This window comes from Coregonus lavaretus (assembly GCF_964263955.1).
Source record: "Coregonus lavaretus genome assembly, chromosome: 5".
In the NCBI taxonomy this organism is placed as follows: Eukaryota; Metazoa; Chordata; class Actinopteri; order Salmoniformes; family Salmonidae; genus Coregonus; species Coregonus lavaretus.
This window is the reverse complement of record NC_139992.1, coordinates 72,255,192-72,272,183: the sequence shown is the minus strand read 5'-3', so window position 1 is coordinate 72,272,183 and position 16,992 is coordinate 72,255,192.

The following is a 16,992-nucleotide window of genomic DNA, read 5'->3' as shown; positions in this document are numbered from 1 at the left end:
TTTCTAAAAACCTGTTTTGGATTTGTCATTATGGGGAATTGTGTGTAAATTGATAACGGGAAAAAAAACAATTTAATCAATTTAAGAATAAGGCTGTATTGTAACAAAATGTGGAAAAAGTCAAGGGGTCTGAATACTTTCCGAATGCACTGTATCCTCGGACATGATATGCATAAATTCACTTTTTAAATAAAGACCCGTTCCGAATGGACATGAGGACAACTAGACCCATTCCATATAGACCTGGTTGATCCAGACCCGGTCCGATCTGAGTGGGGGAAGCGGCAGAAATGTCATTTTTAAAGCTACTTTATTAACCAGAGCTGATAAAGCGCGAGAGGAGGGAGAGCAAGGTCTAGATGCCACTCTAGCAGGAGTGGGAGGGGCCGTAATGTGAGCGAGTGAAAAGGGAGCAGGGAGGAGGGAGGGAGAGACAAGAGACAGCAACCAACCAAGCCAACACACGCTACAGTAGACTATTAGCTGCCATAGCTAGGGTATTTATCATCAAATATGATTACGTAGTACCTGTCTTGACTGCATCAAACCGGGAGAAGCTAGTCAAGCTAGCTAGCATTAGCTAGACTAGGCTAATTGAGGCCGCAGTGCATGCACTTTCTCATCCTACAGTTACAAATAACAACAACTCCATTCAGAATATTAAGTAGCAGCCTACCTGTTGACTTTTAATTTTGTCATTTTAATTCCACCTTCCATTGATTAGATTACACCTAACTTTTCCACACACTGAGGCTCTATGACTGTAGCTTATTGCTGCTTTGATGACTTATGATTGGCCAACAACTACAAGCTACATGCGCCACGCTCCACTCTCGTGAAAAGGAAGAGCAGCATAAATGATCAAATGTCCTTCTCTCTCGCTCTACTGCAGCAATCGCGTTCGGATCTGTACGGGCCCTTCCGAATAAGTCAGTTAAAATTACACATACCCGAAAATGCAGCATGTTAAACGCAGCATCATATGATGCAAAATGCATCATACAGGGATGATTTCTGTATTTTGAAAGTTACATGTCTTGAAAACTTCAGTGCTGACAAGCAAAACATTTTGGGACTATTTTAACAATGGACTAATGAAACAAATACCAAAATATATTTTTCCTTTAAGCAAGTCTTTATTCATATTGAAAATCATATTGATTGGATTCTCCATGTGGTCTATAATAAAAGGTACTTCATTTAATATAACAGTTTTATTTTTAATGCAATATTGGTTACTTAAAATATCAAAGGGAATCAAAAGGCACTCATTTCGTGGAACTACCCACCTAACTCCATTGCAGTTTCACCTCACTGAGAAACATTTTACATCTACAACATTCTAAAATTTGATAGGACAAGTTATCCTTACAAAAGTTAATGCTCAAATAATACAGTACATTATACACATATTACATCTAGACATAATACATCTAGAACGTTCCAGAATGTGGGAAGTTGTCCTTACAACTCGAATAGCAATGTAATGGCCTTAGTTAGAAAGCAGAGACACTGCAGTGTTCTCAATGTATTAGATAGATTTGGGTCTTTAGCGACGTAACAGGACCACCAATTGGTGTAACTAGTCCGGGGTCATATCAGAAACAAGAAGCAGAAAGTGAAAAGGTCCAAACCAATTATACACTATATATACAAAAGTACGTGGACAACCCTTCAAATGAGTGGATTCGGCTATTTCAGCCACATCCATTGCTGACAGGTGTATAAAATCGAGCACACAGTCATGCAATCTCCATAAACAAACATTGGCAGTAGAATGGCCTTACAGAAGAGCTCAGTGACATTCAACATGACACCGTCAAGTCAGTTCGTCAAATTTCTACCCTGCTGAAGCTGCCCCTGTCAACTGTAAGTGCTGTTATTATGAAGTGGAAACATCTAGGAGCAACAACGGCTCAGCCGCAAAGTGGTAGGCCACACAAGCTCACAGAACGGGGCCGCCGAGTGCTGAAGCGCGTAAAAATCGTCTGTCCTCGGTTGCAACACTCACTACTTAGTTCCAAACTGCCTCTGGAAGTAAAGTCAGCACAAGAACTGTTCATCGGGAGCTTAATCTGGCAGTAAATCACACTTCACCATCTGGCAGTCCGACAGACGAATCTGGGTTTGGCGGATGCCAGGAGAACGCTACCTGCCCGAATGCATAGTCCCAACTCTAAAGTTTGGTGGAGGAGGAATAATGCCTGGGGCTGTTCCATGGTTCAGGCTAGACACTGAGTGTACAAAACAATAAGAACACATTCCTAATATTGAATTGCAAGGTGTCGAAAGCGTTCCACAGGGATGCTGGCCCATGTTGACTCCAATGCTTCCCACAGCTGTGTCAAATTGGCTGGATGTCCTTTGGGTGGTGTAACTTTCTTGATACACACAGGAAACTGTTGAGCATGAAAAACCCAGCAGTGTTGCAGTTCTTCACACAAACCAGTGCGCCTGGCACCTACTACCATATCCCGTTCAAAGGCTCTTAAATATTTTGTCTTGCCCATTTACCCTCTGAATGGCACACATACACAATCCATGTCTCAATTGTCTCAAGGTGTCACGACTTCCGCCGAAGTTGGTGCCTCTCCTTGTTCGGGCGGCGTTCGGCGGTCGTCGTCACCAGCTTTCTAGTTGCCACCGATCTACGTTTCTTTTTCCATTTGTTTTGTCTTGATTGTACACACCTGGTTCCCATTACATTATATTATTTCCCTATTTAACCCTCTGGTTCCCACATGGTTTTGTGCGTGTTTGTTCTCTGTTTTGTGTCTAAGACTTATGTGAGCTGGTGTGTCTTCCCTGCATGGAAATTAGTGTTGTTTATTTTTCTGAGTAAAGTACGTCGTTTACTCAGTTCTGTGTCCTGCGCCTGACTCCGTCCTACCGCTGCACATTGACACTTGACACAAAGCTTAAATATCCTTCTTTAACCTGTTTCCTCCCCTTCATCTACACTGATTGAAGTGGATTTAACAAGTGACATCAATAAGGGATCATATCTTTCATCTGGATTCACCTGGTCAGTCTATGTCATGGAAAGAGCAGTGTTCATAATGTTTGTACACTCAGTGTATGTGTGCACCCCTTATATTGATATCATAGCGTTTCTGTGACCACTTGGCAAGCTGCACTGCCACTGTATCATTGTAGCAAAACCCCAGCATGTAATCAGGATGACAGTATTACAGATGTAGGATCTTAATGTGAGCCAGTTTGCTACAGCAGGAAAATAATCCTGCAGCAACAGGAAATGTGGATTATTATGTGGATTATAATTAATGGACATTTTTGGTTGATACATTTTTCGATAGGGGAAATCAAGTCTGACATTTTCTAAGTGGAAATTACAAACTTTAGAAGCATTTTTAAAAACTAAAATACACTACAAGTTTGCATTTCCTGCTGAGCAGGAAATTTCTCAACAACAAAAGAGTGATCAAATTAAAATCCTAAATCTGTAGTATGTTCAGTGTGTTTGTACGTGTGTGTTTGTGCGTGCTTGTGTGTGTGTGGCATTTGTTTGTGTGTGTGTTTGTATGTGTGCGTATGTGCGTGCGTGTACGGTGGTTCCTGCCTGGCACCGGACCCCCAAGTTGTCAACCCCCCACTGCCACCAGCCTGATATGGACTAGCACTCGAACACTCCTGTTCCCATAAATTAGACATTAAGTAAAGCTCCAAGTCAAAGTCTGCTTTTAAAAGATTAGGGTTCTGGTGAATTTAACAAGGTGTGACATACATGAAAGCTTTTTTTCTGTCATTTTGTTGAAGGACTATGGAAAAACATGTCCTTCTAGAAAGCACTGGATAGAAGAGGTACTTATGTGCTGAGCAATACATTTTGAATGAAGGACATATTCATTAACCACAAACATGAGGTTTTTATAAGAAATGACAATGTCATAATGTTATGCTACAGACACTTATTGGAAACTGAAAAGGATTAAAAGTGACTATTCTTAATTGCAAAGCAGAAAATGACAACCTTCAACAAATACGGGCTTATGAAATGTGAGTAGCTGCAGATTATGTTGGGTATACCAACTTTTCAACACATTTCATCCAGATCAAAATTATCCTGTGAAGTATTCGATTTCTGCTTCAGATTTGCTATAACTTTGGTTTTGGATGATAATAAGACGAATCCAACCAAATATCTTAGTTATACCACATGCATCCACCTAGTTCAAATGCTTATGATCCCAGGACATTTAGTTGATATAGGACCTTTCAGTTTCTTTAATGAAAAGAAGGGATTACATTCTTAGAAAAAAAGGGTTCCAAAGGGGTTCTTTGCGGAGTTCTACCAATAACCTTCAACATCCTAAGAACCACTTTTGGAAGACAAGGGTTCTTTGATGATTATTTGGTAAGCAAGAAGGATTCTTTGGAAGGCAAGAAGGGTTCTACATAGAATCATATAAATTATCATATTTCCCAACATGCTCTACTGCAGGGTGATTTTCAAAAAGGTTTATTTTATTGTGTTTTTGCATGTACATTGATTTATTTGACTAATTTTATGCTACACAAATGTAAAAAGCAAACATTTTTCTCAACTAATCCAATCTGTTGGTAGTTGGATTCATTGCGTCTGTTACTGAGATGGTTGTTCCAGTTTAGATGATTGAGGTAGTCTCAGAATTCAACTCCCTACCCTGACAGTCATTATGAATGCATGATGAATGCAGGACGATTAAAAATGTCACTAACTCTGGCTGGATCCCAAAAGGAATTAAACATCACTTTGCAAGCCAGCATAATGTGACTTGCAGGCCTGATGTGGCCTGTAAACCAGGAGTTTCCTAACACCACTGTGTTAGGGTATAACTAGGCCCTCAATGAAAGGCCTTTTGATATACAGTGCCTTCGGAAAGTATTCAGACCCTTTGACTTTTTCCACATTTTGTTACGTTACAGCTTTATTCTAAAATTGATTAAATGTTGTTGTTTTTTCTCATCAATATACACACAATACCCCATTGTCATGCGTCAGTGTGTAGCGGTAGGACGGAGTCAGGCGCAGGACACAGAACTTAGTAAACAACGTACTTTACTTAACAAAAGTAACAGAGCATATCTTCCACGCAGGGATGAAAAATACCAGCTCACAAGAAAGACAGCAAAACAACAAACAATCACGCACAACACCATGAGGAAACCAGAGGGTAAAATAGGGAAACAAATTAATGGGAATCAGGTGTGTGCAATCAAGACAAAACAAGTGGAACACAGAAACATAGATCGGTGGCAGCTAGTACTCCGGTGACGACGAACGCCGAAGCCTGCCCGAGCAAGGAGGAGGGGCAGCCTCGGCTGAATTAGTGACACCCATAATGATGAACAAAAACATTTTGTTTTATTTTTGCTAATTTATTAAAAATAAAAAACGGAAATATTACATTTACATAAGTATTCAGACCCTTTACTCAGTACATTGTTGAAGCACCTTTTGCAGTGATTAGATCATTGAGTATTCTTGGGTATGAGGCCACAAGCTTGGCACAGCAGTATTTGGGGAGTTTCTCCCATTCTTCTCTGCAGATCCTCTCAAGCTCTGTCAGGTTGGATGGGGAGCGTTGGTGCACAGCTATTTTCAGGTCTCTCCAGAGATGTTCGATCGGGTTCAAGTCCGGGCTCTGGCTGGGCCACTCAAAGACATTCAGAGACTTGTCTCGAAGCCACTCCTCCGTTGTCTTGGCTGTGTGCTTAGGGTCGTTATCCTGTTGGAAGGTGAACCTTCGCCCCAGTCTGAGGTCCTAAGCGCTCTGAAGCAGGTTTTCATCAAGGATCTCTCTGTACTTTGCTCCGTTCATCTTTGCCTCGATCCTGACTAGTCTCCCAGTCCCTGACGCTGAAAACCATTGCCACAGCATAGTGCTGCCACCACCATGCTTCACCGTAGGGATGGTTCCAGGTTTCCTCCAGACGTGACAATTGGCATTCAGGCCAAAGAGTTAAATCTTGGTTTCATCAGAACAGAGAATCTTGTTTATCATGGTCTGAGAGTCTTTAGGTGCCTTTTGGCAAACTCCAAGTGGGCTGTCATGTGCCTTTTACTGAGCAATGGCTTCCTTCTGGCCACTGATTGGTGGAGTGCTGCAGAGATGGTAGTCCTTCTGGAAGGTTCTCCCATCTCCACAGAGAAACTCTAGCGCTCTGTCAGAGTGACCATTGGGTTCTTGGTCACCTCCCTAACCAAGGCCCTTCTCCCCTGATTGCTCAATTTGGCCAGGCAGCCAGCTCTAGGAAGAGTCTTGGTGGTTCCAAACTTCTTCCATGTAAGAATGATGGAGGCCACTGTGTTCTTGGGGATCTTCAATGCTGCAGAAATGTTTTGTACCCTTCCCCAGATCTGTGCCTCGACACAATCCTGTCTCGGAGCTCTACGGACAATTATTTCGACCACATGCCTTGGTTTGTGCTCTGACATGCACTGTCAACTGTGGGACCTTATATAGACAGGTGTGTGCCTTTCCAAATCATGTCCAATCAATTCAATTTACCACAGGTGGACTCCAATCAAGTTGTAGAAACATCTCAAGGATGATCATTGGAAACAGGATGCACCTGAGCTCAATTTCGAGTCTCATAGCAAAGGTTCTGAATACGTGTATACTTTATACATTAGCAAAATTCTCTAAAAACCTGTTTTCACTTTGTCATTATGGGGTATTGTGTGTAGATTGCTGAGGATTTAATTTTTTTTTAATCAATTTTAGAATTAGGCTGTAACGTAACAAAATGTGAAAAAATCAAGGGGTCTGAATACTTTCCGAAGGAACGGTATTTAATGTATTGTCATAAATAATTACATTTTAAAGGCTGTTAAGGCTGGTGGAACCATTCATAGAGGGTTCTAGGAAGAACCATATACAGGGGGTTCTATGAAGAACCCTACATAAAAGGTTCTACTTAGCACCAAAAAAAATTCCCCTATGGGGACAAACCGAAGAACTCTATATGGTTCTACTTAGCACCTATTTTCTAAGAGTGTAAACTACAATGGAGGCCAAATTATTTCTGTGCATGGTTAATAGTTCTTGAGTTATATTGATCCCTTTGAGCTGCAAGCTGTCCAAGCTGGCACATCCACTCTTCCTATGGTTGTCGTTAACCTTAGTCAAAGGGTAGAGGAGGGATATCTTCCTCACATAAAACAACTTGGCCTTAATCAGTGAATCCATGAGGACCAAATCGGACATGCATTCACATTTAGCCCAGATAACCTAAATAGCCCGCAGACTGTTCCCATGTCAATGGAGGTAGGAAGGGAAAATTGTCAGAGAAATGCTCGCCCAAGCATTCAATGTACCATGGCAGTATAAACCAAACTAGTGTGAAAGATATCAAAGAAGCCAGTTTAATTTTACTTGTTCATAACAATGACATGTCTTTCACTCATGCTCTTTAATCTGTTCCACTGGTGCTATATACAGGGCTCTAAAGTGTGACCATTTTGGTCGCATATGCTCCTAAATATTTAGCTGTGCGACAACTTTGAATTTTTGGGGGGGAGCACCAGTGAAAAAATCAGCCATATAATAATTGTTGTGTAGGCTAAGCTGTACCGCTGTTTCCCAGTCCCTTAGAGGAAAAAGCGAGAGCCTGGTGGTTGCACCAATACTACAGAAAACCTCCAGCTTGTCTCTAAACTGTTCAAAAGTTGTGACCCATTTTACCAGCGCAAGGTTGCAGCTGGATGCATCTCCATTGGCGGGCCTCATTTTACATTCATAAACCATGTCGTGGGCCATTCAAAAACTACTTGCGGGCCATTAACACCTTGTTCAGTCATATTACCTCATTAACTAGCTAGCTAACAACCTGGTAACTTTACCAGTATATCCAAACAATTGGGGGTACAGAAAATATGGAAAAGAGAGTTCAGGAAATCAGTGATCATAGCAATGAATGAATGACAGATTCGCATGTCTTCACTCAGAACATCGCTGACATTCTTAAAGAGACGGTGTACAATTTTCAATGTAATGCATCTCAATAGGGAACAGTGCTTTTAAAACAATGAGAAACCTAATATTTCACAAATTAATTTGTAATTTCAATGACATTTTAGCTTTTATAATAAACAAATACCATTACAGGGTTACATATTAGTTTCTAGGGCACACTATGTGCTTAAAAAGTAGCTATAATTCATATAGGCCCAATAAAGACTATCTCAATCAATTTAACAATCTTATTATCTCCTGCTCTTTTCTGGTGCTTTTATGTGGTGGTCCGAACATTTTTAAGTTGGAAGCATCTGTGCTACCAACAACTTCACAATGCTTGGGTTACATTCCACTGAGCTGCCCTATTACCATGGCAACTTAGAATATTACAAATGGAAACCTGCACTTGCCTTTACAAGGAATGCACTCTCAGAGCCCTCTTGAGTGCTGAAAAGTATGCCGTTAAAAAGCCACAAGGCATGCAGAGTGTTTGTTCTCGGCCTACGGTGCTCCGGTTTCGAGTTTGAACCAAGCTATCAGTGCCGACTTGATGGATTTTGGGAGAGCCACATAGAGGCAAAGCGATTTTTAAAAAGGAGGGGGGGACATGTAAGTGGGGGAGCGAGTGGAGACACAGGGCTTTGGGAGAGGCCTTTGTGTGCCAGTGTCTGCCATGCACAGTCTGTGGGGAGTGAAATTCAGACTCACGCAGTTGTAATATAAAAACAGCTGTGGGCAATATCCATTTTACCACAGAGGACAAAATACAGGAGGTTGTGTATGAGGGAGATGGAGGTATGTGGGACATTGTAAGTTAAAGAATCCACTTTAAGCATTGAGTAAGCGGTGTAAATGAGCTCTTCCTTACATAGATAATTAAGCTTAAAATAACACCGCAGCTAAAATGAGAACGGTTCAAATGGTGAGCCCTTAAATAGTTGTTAATTAACATTGGTTGCCCTGGATGACATATTTATGGGAGGGGAACAATGCAAAGAGACAAATACGAATGCAAGCATCTGCACACGCATACACATGCACACACACGCACACACACACACACACACACACACACACACACACACACACACACACACACACACACACACACACACACACACACACACACACATGCACATACATCATCTCACAAATAATAATGTATTTATTTCTGTTTTATGCTGCTTGTTATAGACAGGGAAATTCCGTGGGTATATTAAACAATTGATGGGTGAAAGTAGAGGACACCACTGGCGTCATCCCTCTACCCATCTTTTGATTAGCAGAGCACCATAAATACATGTTTTTAGATGAGCAATGCCTCGGGCGTCACTGTAACTGGTGAGGCACCACAAAGGCCTGGAAATGACGGATGTGCTGCACTACCGCACTGGTTAGTGTGTGAGTGCTGGTTAGGCTGTGGTGCCGACCACGGTGGGAGGAGCTATAGGAGAAGTCTGGGTGTGTGGTGTTTGGCTGAGTCAGGCTTCGGGGGCCGAGGTGCAGAGAGTGTGATGGGGTTCAGGCCCAGCAGGCCCCAGGTGCATCCTATTAAGGATCCATCTGGACACCAAAACACAATACCCCGGGCCCAGCAGGGGCAGGCAACCCGGCCCAAACACACAGAGGCCCCCAAATTAGCTTTACGACGTAATATCATGGCCCCTCTCGTGGCCATGACACCAATTAAGCATCAAAGAATTCCCTCCCTGTTCTCTTTCCTGGTCACACCCGGGCCACCTAAGCAACGTTAATATCAAACAGTTGTCGGTTGAATCATTTTTGGGAGGGACATGCGATACTGAAGTGCTAAGTAGTGATATTTTATGGAGCGGTTTCCCAGGTCCTTACAATATGTGCCATCTTTGGGTCAACATAGATGTGTTTTGTTAGGTTTTCATTTGGAGTGAATATCATCTACCTGCTGTCTTTTGTCTGGTTAACATTCTGAATAAGATGCGTGAACCAATCAAATCTCAGGCCTGTATTCAATTATTAGTAAATAGGGGGTTTCCAGGTAGTGCTTTCAGAAGTGCATTTGATTTTCACAGCAGCGTGTCCCACAAGGACTAAGTTGACACATTTATAAGTTGTTATTTGGTTGGGTGCGCTGGGTGACTTCTCAGCCATGTTTGCCATCAGAACTGAGCTGGTCGCGCCACCTGACTGCCAGTTTATAAACCCTTTTAAATACACATAAACAAGAAGAGAGTGCCAGTAGAAAATAATGGGGAATACATATATTTTTATTAATTTAATTTAATAGCTATTATTTATCAGTATCAAACACAAAGTCGGCCACACCAGTTATTGTTCTGTCCTGTGGGTGGCTTAAAGTGGTACATTCCATAGGGATGACCATTATTCATTATCGGATGATACTCTGAGGTTGAATGGAGCTGTGGATTTCCAAATAGTCCCAGAGAGACAGAAACTATTTCTGGAAGCCATGGCGTCTAATTATAGAACCATCCTGATGTTCTTGAGAGCGAGCAAATTTTAACAGTATGTGAATTCCAACAACACACAAACATGTAACTTGGGTGTCTGAGGTCAATCAGTCTTTTGTTCTTTAGGCTTTTCATGGTATGCACACACTCTCACACCCCCACTCTTGCAATAAGTACCATTCCATTCACACACCTTTTCCAGGTGATTGCCATTTAGTTATTACACCAGTCTAGACAGTATGAACACAGGAATTGCATGGCACACAACTCAAATGTGTAATCAAAGCTAAAGCAATTTTAGGATCAAGTCAAGTTCCTGCTTTACCTTTTTTCATATTGTTGGAGGAGTTGTAGACGTCACCAAGTCTGAACTGTAGACCAACCAACAGAACACAAATATTATAATGCTGAGGTCGTTTTTCAATCGCGAAATGGAGGGACATCCACGCTATACTAAATACACCTGTCTGCCTAGACAAGTGAGGGGAAATGAATGCAATCGTGTGTAGCAGATAGTCTGCAGCTCAGCAGCAGTAAATAAAACCGAACAATCGAACTCAAGAAGCATTTTGGCATTTCTCACACTTGCTGAATTCAAAACGTAATTAGTGTGTCTAAAGTAAGCAAATATTGAGTGTATCATCAACCGCCATGCCTCTTTCAAACCTAAGGCCAAACATCAATGAATGAGGTACGTGCTGGTACTGGATGACTTAATAACAACTGAGCACAACGTGGAGACGGACACAAAGAGTTAGTTGAGTGATGGAACGATCGCCACCTTGTTTATATCCGCTGTTGATGTATGTGTGATTGATTTTGAATGGGATTTATCTCTTCAATCTGTGATGTGATTATCACCATGGAGTGTTTATATTGAATGTTGCACAGTGTGAACTGTGGCCTTATTTTCACAGTGCAAACATGGTAATGTGTAATTAAAGTCTAATAGGACTACAATTATTATATTTTCCAAGCCTTTAATTCGGCTTCACCATGCAGACTGCAGATGATTTATGTGGGTTTCTAATGTAATGGTGCATACACAAAGCACAAGTCTGTCTCATTACTGTGAGTGATAACAGTGCGTTTTGACAATAGCACTGCTTTTTCACACTTTCAAATATCCCATATTTGGTTTTATAGCTAACCTTATGAGATCAAATTCTTTTGACTTCCCTATGGCCCCTGATTTAGACTGAATTCTGTACGGCCTACGATTTACACACAGCAAATTTGGCAGTGTTGATTTTTCAGTGTAACATTTCTAGTGTTGATTCAGGAGTTAAATTCCCTCTGTTTGAGTGATATTAACATTATGTGATGTAAAATAACCCCCAGTGTTGGTGTTAATAACCAGAGATATTGTTTTACACTTTAGAGAGTAAAACAGTCCCATCAAAACCAAGCCCAGCATGCTCTATAGCAGGTTGTTTTTTTAGGATTGTTTTTAATCTGTGTTTTTGCCTATTACAGTCATGGGTGGTAACTCTACAAATCACTCGAAAAGAAAAGTAAAACAACACCCAAAAGTGATTTACTGTAACACTACATGTGTTCATTTTGTACACTGAGAAAGTGTAACAGCGTCAGCACTAAGCAAAGGGAGTCCCGTTTACTCTAAATCAAGTGTTGTGTTTTACACTGTAGCTGTTGCATATCACTCTACAGTAGAGCTATGAAAACAACACAATCATGTTCATTTGAGCACTTTTCGAGTTGAATGGGGAACAGTGCAACAGAGTTAAATCTTTAACACTTTCAAAAGTGTTATTTTAATATCAGTTCAGTGGGACTTATATGTTCACTGAAAATAGTGTACATTTTACACTTTCCGAGTTAAATGTACACCATTGCTTTTGCTGTGCACCCTCACTTCAAACTTCCTCCGCAGTAATAATATATTAGCTGAAGTAGCCATGCCTAGTTATGTGTGCTGCTGGCTAACAGCTTTATAGCATCCACTCAGAAATGAGAACCCCACAAACTAAGCACACCACCCCTAGCAGTTTATACCACAATTCAAGCCAACAAAAGCATATTTAATTATACTGAATGTTTGGATGAAGTGAAGTTTTGAGTCACAAAGTCAAAGTTATGCCAGGGTATTTTTAGTACATTTTGCATTTTTGACCCTCAACACGAGCGATTTGTTTAACAAAAGCCTAACATGATCAAACTGTCGTAGGTAGTCTCATTCCATTACAACCATAACAATAAACTGACCAAAAATAAACAACCAAATACCACGTTTTTGCACCACGTAAACAACGGCATGAATGTGGTGAAATATCAGCTGTAGAATATAGTACAAAGTAGTTCACATTGAGATAGCCCAGCACACTGTAGCAATCCACAAGGCAGTGCAGCTGCGTCTACAAAGAGAGCAACCTTTCCACTTGACCTCTGTTACTCACACTTCACCCACACCTCTTAGCCATGTCAGGGGGATGACTACTGACGGCTCCTCCATGCGCGAGCACACACACACACAAAGGGAAGACATAGTGAAAGGGCCATGCAGGTTTTCTCCCCCTCTTCCCAATCCGTCTTCACTTGGTAGACAGTCCTTTTAAAGGGTGAGGAATGGTATAAGAAGGAGTTCATCATGAAATCTCTACCCCTCAGGCCTCTTGCTAATACCAGGTCTTAGACTGGCATCGCCTTATCATGGCCATTTGCCCCTTCAGTGGTAGTGGCTGTGGTTGAGATGTGGTGGACGGACTGGAAGCCTACGGCTGTAACTGACTAACTGACTACCATGGGACAGAGGCGTTACTTAGACCGAACACACAGAATACATGCAGTCGAAGTAGAAGAGTTCTCTGGTCTTTCATCTGTGGGTGTTCTCCCTCAACCATACACTGTAAAGCGGTTACCGTGAATTTGACAGTAGCTTACAGGCAGGTCGGTGGCAAGTAAAATTCTGTATTTGTGGTGTGGTGATGTTGAAGGAGTCAGGCGCAGGAGGGTAAATCACAGAATAACAGGCTTTATTTCGCAACCACAGAGTTACGCAGTAACGCGTCAAAACACTCCGGTGTGCAAAATAGGCGCACTGGAAAATACAAGGCACACTGGAAAATATCCCAGTGATACAAAATTCAAGGAGCTCCACCGAGCTTCACTACTCTCACAATAAACAATGGGACAGAGGGAACACTTACACAGGTACTGATGAGGGGATATGAACCAGGTGTGTGTAATAAACAAGAAAAAACAAATGGAATGATGAGATGAGGAGCGGCAGTAGCTAGAAGGCCAGTGACGACGAACAAGGAGAGGAGGCAGCCTCGGAGGAAGTCGTGACAGTATTTCATATTACAGTACACATACTGCAATATAAATACAGTATCAAAGCAAGGACTGTGTACACTACAATACCGTAAAATTGACTATTATATTGTAAAAAAGTAAGCTCTACCGTAATCGGAATTAATGAATGGATGAAACATTGAGGGGAGGGGTTTGTATTTCACAGTATTTGACTGTAATTACAAGGGATTGGTGCAAGCAGGTTGGCTGCTAGGTAAAGTGTTCACAAACATTACAGCACATTGAATAGTTGGTGTTTTATATCACTTGCACTTCTAGAGGCCTTAACAAAGGCTTCCAAACTTGCAGCGACTACAGGGCAAAACAGACCAAAAGGACACGGCAAAATGCTCAACCATTTAAGGTTTAAGACTTTCTGCCACTCCAATCTGTCCCCTATACATCTTAAATTGAGTGGGCACTATAACCACATAGGAGTTAAATTGATACAGTTTTCTCATTAACGTGTGCAACCAATATAGCCTCTTACAAGGCACGCCTCCCCCAAAAATGTATGAGACCGGAAACAACAATACCGTGCACCCACTAGTGGTCAAAAGGGTTTTGACGCTCCAAAGATACAGTACTGTATTCTGTGGGATGGAATTACAGTACAATTAGAAATACAGCAATTATTTCCCTGCCCACAACATATGCAGTAAAACATTTCTTTACTGTTGATAATACAAAAAATTACCTTATAATTTACAGTTTTCAGTTACAGTGTACGTCTTCTGGAGTATTCACTTCATCATCCGCTGATCAATCAAATCTCTTAAGCAACAGCCTTTTGAGAAGACGTGGGCCTGGACCCCATGTGGATTGTGTGGCTACACTGGATATTCCGATGGGACATAGTGAATCCATATGTCTTGAAAGTATTAGCTATACAATCTTAGGCTGAAATTGAAATTGGCCACAGCAATGGCTGCTGCGGAGTCTGATAGGGTCTCAGTTAACATTCTGCACCATTTTGAGGTCCACTGGAACATGATGAACTAAACAGTGAAAATGACAAATCTCACTTAAAAACAACAGCCAATACATTTTGGGGTAAACTCATTTTCTGAACATTCTGTTTGAAGGGAGCATCGGCCAACCTTTCACATGGGAGCACAACATAAATTTGACGATCTTGCAAATTCTTCAGGACAGCAATATTTATGTTCCTCTATATTTGAAGGCCAAATTGGCCGACAGAATAAATAAATACCTATACCACCCAAGAGTTTTTCAGTTCCACTTTTGGTCAATGTTGTCTGTGTAGTCCCAGTCCTTTGCTAAGTAGTTCAAATGTATGGTTCAGGGGTAAAAAAGCTAGACAGTGTGACATACATCAGGTTGTTCCACTGATGCAACTAACCCCCTTGAACCTTTATTGAAAGTTTGACTTCAAAGAGGTGCCTCTGGTTGGCGATTCATAAGCTGCTGTGATATGCTAGACACACATGGAACTCATTCTGGCTGGCTTTTTGATGCGGTATAGTCACTGTGGTTCCACACATGAAAGAGCCCGAGCATTGGACAGTGTGTCACCCCTGAAAATGGAGCCATTTGTTAAGTAGACACTGTTACTCTGACATAACTTCCACCGTATTGGTTTTACTCTTTGTATAAAGACAGGTGTCTCGGAAACTGCTAGGCCGCGCTATGGCCGCTCATTGTTTGAGTTGGTCTGCTTTCACTTTGGCAAATGCAATCAGTCAATATGGTAGTTGAACTTCAAACATTTCATCCTGACTAACAGAAACAGGCGTTTTGGAAGCGTAGCGCATATTTTCTTAGGTAATGGCTTGACGTGCAACTCAGACAGCAGCTCGTTCAATCCAGTTCATTTGAGATAATAGTTTTTAATTCGGGAGGGGCCGCTCTTGGTTTTAAATTTTTTCAGATTCATTGTCATAATAGTCAAACAAAAGCATGTCTGTTTGAGTCCTGTATGCAACCCTTTTTCAACATGGACCAGCGCCTCTGTGTTCCTGCTCCATATTTTGATGCAGTGCATGCTCTCACATATGAATCAAAACGCCTGGTGTTTAGAGTCAAGTCTCAGTGCTGATGGGCGGAAGCAACCTCCGCAGAGCAGAGGTCACACACACACACACACACACAGCATTTGTCTGGTCTGACGTGTAGACAAGGAGCTGGCCCCAACTGGCATGATGGGGTGTGTTTTGGGTTACACACTCATCCACTCGTCCAAGTCATCGGTCGTACCCCACGGGAGGAGGTAGAAGGGAGTGCTTCTTTTGTCTATCATCTAACATTTCTTGGATGTGCTACCCTGTAGTCCAGCCGTCAGACGCTAGTAAGACATCTGGTGGAGACCGACCAGCGCAGTTCCTGAAGAAAAGAGGGAGAACCGTGTGTGTGCTCCGGCTTTGAACTTTCAAGGCGGGTTTTGCTAGTTTGTCACCTCCCCTGTGTGCGGTGGAGGTGCTCCAAGAGGTTGTTACAGTAGACTTTTCCTCTGTGAAACAGAATCCCTTTGTTTATTTCAGAGTGCACATTTAATTAGTATGACACAATGACAGGGTGCCGAGGATGGAGCCAAGGGGCGCGCCCACACAGGGATTCCAGACATGCCAGTGGTGTTGGGCGATAATATTTGACGGACCCTGGAAAATCCTGGAGGCTAAGCTGTCAGCTTAGACTCCACAAACAGGTTACAATCCAACTAAGGAACAGAGGAACTCCCATTGGATTGGATTCTTTCCTGAGTGGTTTTCCCAAATCTATGTAATACCAGAAGATGAGGCCCAGATTTTTAAAATGTATATAACAAATAACAAAATAGCTTGTGTAAACTAGGACATTTACTAAAGGCCCATCACTCAACGACATAACAATGTCAAACTTAACAACATAACACAAATTGTTCAACCCTATTCTTCCCATGGATTAGTATGGTAAGAAACAAGACAAACTCTCTCCCACTTTCCCAGGCCTGTGAACCATGGTCACATTGACAGACAGATAAAGAGAGTGTGTTCACACAGACGGCCAGAGAGCATCTGTGAAAATGACGTTTCCCCTGAGTAGCCATCCAATAGCGAGTCTTCTCAAAGCCTGCGCCAAGATCAATTCCCATCAAAAGTCCAGTGGGACCAGTATCCCGCCATCTCTTGGAGACGAGTCAAGTCTTCCTTGAAGTGGAGGGAGCCAGGCTGTAAATGTATTATCCATAACAGTAAACATTACAGAGTCCGGTTTTGTCATGTTTACTCAGAGGTTCTCAAGGTCTTTTCACCCTGGGCGGAATACAA